We start from the raw sequence: 9,604 nt of genomic DNA on the forward strand, positions 1-9,604 counted from the left end.
TTTTCTCAACTATCTTAGGCCCTGTCCACACGAACACAGGTATTTTCAAAACCGCAGCTTTTTCTACACGGTTAGGCCGTTTGTCCACACGCAAACACAGTATGAGGTCACTGAAACTGAACCTTTTTGAAAACTCCTGCCAGGATGAAGATTTTTAGAAACTCTGGTTGCACTGGTGTTGTGTAGCCGGTGAAAATGGTGATTTTGGCTTGTGACGTCGGAGTGTGCACTGTTGAGATTGTGCAGCTATCACCTTTGTTTAGTCCATCTGTGTTTTAAAGTGCCCATATTATGAAATGATAACTTTTTATAGGATTTGGGGTGTTATTTTGTGTCTCTGGTGCTTCCACACACATACAAACTATGAACTAAATCCATCCATGCTGTTTTGAGTGAGATACGGGTTTCTGAATGTGTCCTGCCTTCAGTCTCCGGGTGAGCTGGTCAAAATCTGCACGGCTTTCTATGTCACTAGCCGAAACGAGCTCGCTAACCGCAACCGTTACCATGCTACCTCGTTCTCAATGGCAAAGCACTGTTACAAAACACGCAAGTTCACCATAATCTACAAAAGAAGATAGTACGGAAGAAAGGATGTCTCCCTCTGTAGCTAAAACAGAGACCTGAACACAAGGTGAAAAGAGGATCTGCAGCAGTGAGAGAGAACTGTGCAGTACAACAAAAATATGGTGTTTTTTGAAAATTAAACCATGTAAACCTATTCTGGTACAACCTTAAAATACAATTATGAACCTGAAAATGAGCATAATATGGACGCTTTAAGCCCCCAACATCTTGGCACTAGGATTAGGCAATGGTTATGGTTAGGGTTAGGGTTAGGGTTAGGGTTAGGGTTAGGGGTTAGGGTTATGGTTAAGGTTAAGGTTAGGGTTAGGTGCCTTGAAGTCAACGGTTGCAGCGCTGCCTGGAAGGAGACGTTGTGGGCTTAAAACACCATCAAGACTTTGTTTACATGAGACGAATCTCTGCAATGGCGGACGTAGCTAAGATATTGCTGCTAATAACTGCACACAATTCTCCCATTATATTGCAGAACAGAGGTGTCAGAATGCAATACTCCGCAAGTCACTGCTTATGACTACACTCCCACGTCACAGAACTCGCCGCCATCGTCGCCGGTTTTGGACAAGACCCGGTCGGACCTCTATGGGAACTTCAGGCTTCTGATTGGCCAACAAGGCTTAACGGTTAGGGTTATATCGTCACCTGTTGGTTTGTCATGCTCTTGACAGCACTTGATAACGTGTTTTCACGTTTTCATATGGACAGAGTTTTTTTTAAAACCTTGCTTGTGTGGACGAGGGTTTTTTTTTTAGTGAAGGAGGAAAAACAATACCCGTGTTTATAAAAATACCCGCGTACGTGTGGACTAGACCTTAGTGGAGAGAAAGACTGTGTGTCTGATGTGGAAGATGTCGCCCAAAATATCAATTTTAAAGGTTGAGATTTAGGGTTAATTAAATTAAATTTGAATGATAACTGGGCAAGCTCCATCTTCTGATTAAAATCATGTGATATGAGTCAAACCAGCTACAAAATGGACATGGGTTATGAGATGGGTTATTTTGTCAAATTCTAATAAACAAATGTAATTCTTGACCTTAGGGTCAAGAATTACATTTGTTTATAGGAATTTCTCTTGCTGGCTTACTAACTAGATATCACCATATTCTTAAAAGTTTTACTTCTTTGTCTCTCCTGCAAAGTAAGTTGTTAATGTTGCCACCAAGTTAAACTGGTATTTCCTTTTCAGATCATTACAAAGCACTCCTGTCATTAACTTATTATTGAAAGTACATATAGTGACCATGACGAGTACATACTTTGAAGATGAATCCAAAAGCCCAAAGCATCCACCCAGCCACCACCCTGACCACATAGCGTTGTTTTCATGTCAGACTACCACCTGTTTCCTTGAATCTCCCTCAGTTAATCCTCTGTAAAGTTGTATGGCTTCCTCCGGATTGTATTTGGCAGTTGGCTTGCTTTGAAACTAAGATTTCCAATAATAATGATGTAAATATTGGACATTTAGACCCACACTGCAAACATCTGTCCACAAACCACTTGGATTGTGCTGCACAAGCTGTTCAGAGGAACTCAATAGACAATATTCTGAGCTGTAAATAGACAGCTCTGTTGAACAGCACAGGAGGATGTGTGATGGAACTGCGGGAGCCAAACTTTATTTGCACAGTCCAGTATCAATAAACAGCTTGGTTAAACCTGGATTAAGTGTGTTTTGGCCACTTAGGGGCAATGGGAACAAGGTGTAAACACAACACTGACATATCTCCTTTTAAGTTGATATGGGGGACTTGTTAGCAAACAGTCATGTATTTTCAAATCCTGCAAAGACGCATTCATTATGAATCATGTGGTGTCCTGGTGAATATCAATTCAATACTCACTCCAACACATTCTCACTCCCAACTCATCACATAAGGACACTTGGTCAGGACACCTTGACTCACACAGTAAGTGGGAGGTGAGGGACATCCGGCGTACATATACTGTATCAGCTGTTTCATTCATCCTTCACAGTCAGCTGTATGACCAGTAACGTTCACTTGTATTAATGTAGGCTGACAGCATTGGCCACATAGATATAAAACAATCAAAAAGTTGTATATCCATGATTGGCCATATTACGCTGACACTTCTCACTATTACTCTGCTGATACCCTCGACCTCCTCCTTATGTGCTATAGTTTGGCATTGTTGATTGACATATTTGTTAAAATAAGAGTATGACATTTTGTGAAATATGCTAATTCGCTCTAGAGAGGTGGTGGTTTAACATCTAAACATTTTATTCAGACCCCTGGTTGTCATCTCTGTCATATTAAAGGCTACAGTCTTGTCTTGTTTCATTTACTAACGTGGACTACATTCAGAAACTTGAAAGACTTGCAGTGTGACTCCCAATTTGCATATAAAGACTTGAGACTTGACTTGCACTTTACTCAAAGCACTTAAACAAAGCACTTTGTGTTCTCATTAGTTAGATCTGGTCCCTGCGGGGCTACTCAGTCCTCATCAGCTCTTGTCCCTTGTGGGGACACTCATGCTTCACAGCAACTGGAACCGAGCCAAGTGATCTAGTCTGCAACAAGCTGGCACCCGCCTTAATCACCAGTCTGAAACCTGCTTCAGTCTCGCCTTTGACCTTGTTAAAATTCCATTGTGCGAAACCTGCTCCAACCTGTCCTGAGAGGAGGTAAAACTTATGTAATGACGTTCACATATAAAGAGAAAGCCTTTTTTCCCCTATTATCGTCTCTTTTTATGCCTGATTGATTATAAGGGTACGATAAAAGCATTATGTCATTATCTTTGGCTGCTAGGCTTTATTATCTGGCCTTACAGACTTTACTGGATTGAAAGCACACTTATCACTGTACCTTGTTATGCAAGAGTTGGCTGGCACTCTCTGTCTCCTTGTAGAAAATCCATTGCTGTAGTTTTATTTATAAGTGCATTCTTGGCCCACTTTCTGTCATATCTTTGAGATTACACTTGTCAAAAGTCTGGTTAATGCTACATTCACAGGACATGTTCCTATTATCTGCCCTGAGTCTTTGCATAGTTAGATAAAAGAGCTTTAAAAAATACACTCTTGTAGTTGGACCTCACTATAGAATTACTTAAAAATGGATCGACATGTCTCACTTGGAGAATTTAAAAACCTCACAGAGAGCCTTGAGGAGGATTCCTTTTTAAAGTATTTGTGCATTTGTGTCATGTTTTATCCCCCTGCCTCGTTAATATATTGATTTTTGTCATACCATACTGTTACCCCACCCGTAGGCAGCCCTATTGGGCTAACAACACTCCCAAATCAACCACAGTAAACACCTTTAAAACAATCAAATCCATGGGATTTATTAACATAAAGGCATACAAACAAGACAATACAAAATCCCAGACTGAGAGGCAACAAAACCAGCGGTCCCCACGCCAGAGGCCTCGCTTTTCTGCCTCTAGCACGGGAGCTTTTAAGTTTCTATTTCCGACCAACATTCAACGCTGGTGTCATCTCACCATGGTCATTCCCCAACTATAAAAGGTCCTGCACAACAATAGTAAACCCACACGGGTGATTTGAATAATTTTGGTTGAGTACACCGCTTCTCTTTCCTGTTCTACCCACCTTCAACCTGAGAAATAAACACCTGTGTGGGTGGTTTTTTTTCAGTGAAATTCAACACTTCCTGCAAATTCTTAACATTAGTCGTCCACCGTGCTCTTTAATTGGGGGCTTTTCATGTGAAAAATGAAATGGGCAGGAGGTGTTGAGTTCCATTAGGGATAGTGGAAGTGGAAAGAAAAAAAATGATGAAACTAGTATTTCATTTAAAACGAGAAACTTAGAGCAGCAGAGTAGTGAATATGACATGACTCTTTAGCTGTATTGATGGAATTGGTGCCATGGAAAAGTACATTATACTAATTTTGCAATGTGAGCTTGGCTTTCTCCCTCCTCCTTCTTTATGTTTGTTTTAACCAGCCCTTATTAACGGCCATTTGTTCATGTTGGACACAGCATGCTGGCTATTATTTCCGACTCAGTGTTTTAATCCTGATTTTCATGGGAAGATTGACTGTATTTATACTCTGCGGTTGTTTGTGTATATTTACACGATCTTGTTAAATAAAAGTTGAATGTCAGTGGGGCTTAGTGAAGTAAAGGCTAAGTGAAAGTCAAACTCTTTTTTTACCTGCCAACCGTGCCTGGAGAGTATGCTGTTTGTTGTCTAAAAAGGTGGCATGCTTTAAATTCCGTTGCCATGTTTCCACAGGTTTACAGGTGTCTTAGTTGGCATAACTGATAGCGAAATCTATGCTTATTTTACACGGGGCTCTTCAGTATTCATTGCCTGTCTATGCAAATATCACTCCCCTGTCTCATCTGTATATTTGTAACCTTTCGTATTTGTTTATCTTTCCCAGAACGGGCTCTGTCAGAGGAGAACGCTGACCTTTCAGATCCACCCCAGTGACCCAGCAGCAGCAGCAACCAGTGTGGAGAGATCACTGACAGACAATAGGCTGTCAGACACATGGGTAATGTATAAGCTGCAGTGGCGGCCGACCTGTGACAGTGACAGAGGGAGAATGTTAACCTGGTGCTTGGTCTCATTTCTCACGCTCTATGCCATAGCCTATTGAGTTAGCTTTACACCCCAGGAATGTCCTTACTGTCAAAACAGTCTGAGATGTGGGTGTACTTTAAAATGCAAAATGCCTCCTTCTGTGTGGGTGGTCCTGAACCACAGGTTTACCTCTATTGTTTACACTCATTTCCTTATAGGTAACCCTAAACTAACCTCAGCAGCCGAGATGTCCCAGCCGAGTTGAAATTGAAAATTATGCAAACTATACCTACAATTAGACTCACACACACACGCACACACACACACACACGCACACACGCACACGCACACACACAAACACACACACACACACACACACACACACACACACACATACACACACGCATACTGTATGTTGGTTTAGCACACTTTTGGGAATATTATACTTGCTTAGTTAATTCCCACTTGCACTAAACTTAGTTTGCCCAATTAAGACAGAATCCAGTCTATCATTCTAAATACATCTGCACTGACACAATCTTGGCAACATGAGTTGTGTGCCTCATAAGAAAATGGTTTCCTCAATCAACTGTGGTTTGATCGTCACTGTTGTCATTGTTTTGTCATAATATCATTAACACAACATTATATCATTAACACAATCATTATCGCACTCGTTTCTTCTACGTTCTTTTATTTTCTCTTTAAGCTGCTTTATTGTGCAATTGTGTAAATGTAAATCTAGTTGCTGTGCGTTAGGTCTCAGGACTCGGTATTTAGCTTAGCTTAGCATAAAGAAGGCAGGGGAAGAGGTACTGATGTGTCTGATTTGTTTACTTCATACATGAACGGAAGTTATAAAAATGTCAATTTGTAGTTTTAGGTTTAGGAGTTATGTTGATGCCCACCTGTTGTTTGCAAAAACAAATTGTTACAGCTCTTAGTAAAACCACTATGAATTTTACATTTCTGTTTGTGTTCAGGTTAAACAAACTTTTCAAAAAATTTGGAACTTTGTATAGAGCCAGGCTAGCTGTTTCCCCTTGCTCCCAGTCTTTGTGCTATAAGCGTAGCCAACTGTCACCTAGTCTCCCTTTGCCAGACCTTCCCCCACAGCGCTGCGAAGGAGGGTCTTGGAGAAAAACGTGCTGTGGTTTATTGTCAGGGTGGCGCTAAGCACCGGAAAAAGCCACGGTGCTGCTGCAAAATAGCCTCGGGAGGGAACTTGTTTTGGTGTACGTTCAAAAGTTGTTTTAGTCGTGCAACAGAAAACTCAGGTTGGACAGATTGTCTAGCTAGCTGTCTGGATTTACCCTGCAGAGATCTGAGGAGCGGTTAACCATAGTCCTCATAAATCCACTGGAGTTTGTAATTCAAACACAAACAAAACGGAAGGTAACTGACATCCGACTGAAAAGAGTGAAATCCGGCAGAATTTCTGACGGCAACGGAGAAATCCTGGAAGTGGAACGTCGTGGATATAGACTAATTGCCACCTGGCTCCATATTTAATTTATAGACATGAGAGTTATTTCGATCTTCTTCTTCTTACTTTTTGCAAGTGGGTAAATAAAAGTATGGTACACAGCTTTGTTCCATTCTTGATTTTGATTGGTCAATTATGGCACACTGAATAGCAGACCTATGGTATGGATGCAGTTCTGATTGTAAGCTGCAAGACTATTTTAAAGTCAATAAAATATTTTTTAATCAATAGTTTGTGGCAAATTATTGATTTCTTTAGTAAGTGATGGAATAAGTGGGATAATCTAGAGCAAACGAGTTATTATTGCAAAATAATATATAATTACCCTGCTGGCTTTACATTATCCCTTACTTAAATTTCTCCAAATGTGGCAGATTTTAAGTAATTCATGTCTCTGTGTTCTCCTGTCATGTATTTTATTGAACCCCTAATTCATTCAAATTGTGCACATCTCATTTTTATCATCCTGGCAACTGGCATAAAAAATATTTAACAAAGCACATCTCACATATTACATTTTTTATTGACTATTGTCAGACTTTTGTTTGGCAAAATAATGTAAGCAGTAGGCTGGCTAGAAAGCCAATGCTGTTACAGTATGTAACAAACAAGGCAGTATAAATATAGCTCATGCAGCTTAGTGGTTAAACTGAAAATATGAGAGCAATGTGGAATTGTGAGTAGCTGTTCAGGTGTTTTAAATATGTTGTCAAACTGGAGTTCAAGCTGTTCCTCCTTTCACCAGAATTTGCCTCTGTAGACAGGTTGGGCAGGTTTGGCAACAGAGGCTGAGACAGCAGCTGCACATCAGCCTCCATATGCCACCGCGTCCTACCATTCCTTCAAGGTTTTTAAATGAGAATGGGGGATGTTGAGTTGTTCATTAAGTTCAATGTGGCTTATCAATGAGAGGAAAAGAACAAACTGAAAATCCCTTTTGATCCTTACATCCTTTCACACGTCAGAGACTATTTTCATTCTGAAACTCTGATGATATTGCATCTATTGTGCATATTTACTTTTTGGACATATTTGTGGAAACTGCGTCAAAACTTCAAGTCTCTGGGGGACGTTTCCCATAGCAGCGGCTGACTGACAATTGAGTGCCAGTGTTGCTATGAGATGCGCTGTCAACTTCCATGTTGTGCTTCTGACTGAAGCACTTCATAGCCTACAAACATTGATATACAGTAAGGCAAGGCAAGGCAATTTTATTTATATAGCACAGCAACAGCACAGCAACAGTGCAATTCAAAGTGCTTTACATAAAACATTAAAATGCAGTTAGAAATGAATACAAAATTAAAAACAGAATACAGGAATAAAATTCACAGTGCAGTATAATGAATTAAAAAAAGGTTGAGTGCCTACTCCAGGTAGGGAATGAGTCCTTACCCCAAGTGAAGGAGTTCAAGTACCTTGGGGTTTTGTTCACGAGTGAGGGGACAATGGAGCGGGAGATTGGTCGGAGAATCGGGTGCGGTATTACATTCAATTCATCGCACCGTTGTGACGAAAAGAGAGCTGTCTGATCTACCAGTCAGTTTTCGTTCCTACCCTCACCTATGGTCATGAAGGCTGGGTCATGACCGAAAGAACAAGATCCAGGGTACAAGCACCATCTAGTGAGCTCAGAAAGTAAAGACACTGGTTCGCGAAGCTTCATTTGACCATCACTAGTTCCAGGCACGTCCAGCAGGGAGGAGGCCTCGGGGAAGACCCAGGACTAGGTGGAGGGATTATATCTCCAACCTGGCCTGGGAACACAGAGGGATCCCCCAGTCGGAGTTGGTTAATGTGGCTCTGGAAAGGGAAGTTTGGGGTCCCCTGCTGGAGCTGCTCCCCCCACGACCCGACACCGGATAATCGGACGAAGATGGATGGATGGATGGATAGTATAGTGTGTCGAAAAAGTTATAAACAGGTCATAGTGTAGTATGTTGAAAAAAGTAACAATCCCATACTATGACTTTTTTTTTTTTATCACTTTTTTCAACATAATATACTGTGACTCTTTTCGACATACTATAGTATGACTTTTTATCACTTTTTTCGCAATACTAAAATTAAATTTATATTCGACACACTATAATATGACTTTTTTCGCCATACTAAAATATGACTTTTTTTCGATGAGCTACACTATGAATTTTTATCATAAAAAACATAATATACTATGACTATTTTTGACATACTTTACTAGGACTTTTTCATCTCTTTTTTCGACATACTATACTATGACTTTTTTATACTATGACTTTTTATCACTTTTTTCAACATACTATATTACTTTTTATCACTTTTTTCAACATACTATACTTTCAGTTTTTATCACTTTTTTTGACATACTATAATATGATTTTTTTTCGAGATACTATACTATGAATTTTTATCACTTTTTTCAACAGACTATAATATCACTTTTTTATCACTTTTTCTGACATACTATAATATGACTTTTTTTTCAAAATACTCTAGGAAGGAAATGCATTTTCTAGTTGCCTTCTAGCTTGCTACCATGATAATGTTAAGATATGTTTCCTAAGTAGAGGAAGAGAGACAAGTGAACTCAAGACTCTTCATCCTGGGGAACACTAATGTAGGAGGTGCTAACATGGCAGAAAAACTAATAAATTAAAACAGTTTTTCTTGTTTTACATACAGATACATTACATGGGAAGTGTTTAGCTGCCAGGTGTGTTTAAATCCTGTGTTTTTGACTTGTTGAAGGAAGAATCCACCCTTAAACACTTTCTGGCCTACACTGGCCAAGCATAGACAATACAACATGTTATTGATGTATTCACAGTCCAACTTTGTACAGTGGTTTGTACTTTAATAATTCCCCCAGAGAGTCTCTAAACCTCCATTAACGCAAAGGCCCCATATTCATTAAACATACCAGGATTTTGGCATAATGTTGGTTTTATTGTTGTAGAGGTCTGATAAAGTGATAAAGTGATTTGAGTTATTACAGGCTTATAGGTTCAACTTATTTCAA

Source organism: Perca fluviatilis, chromosome 3 (assembly GCF_010015445.1).
Source record: "Perca fluviatilis chromosome 3, GENO_Pfluv_1.0, whole genome shotgun sequence".
NCBI classification, from domain to species: Eukaryota; Metazoa; Chordata; class Actinopteri; order Perciformes; family Percidae; genus Perca; species Perca fluviatilis.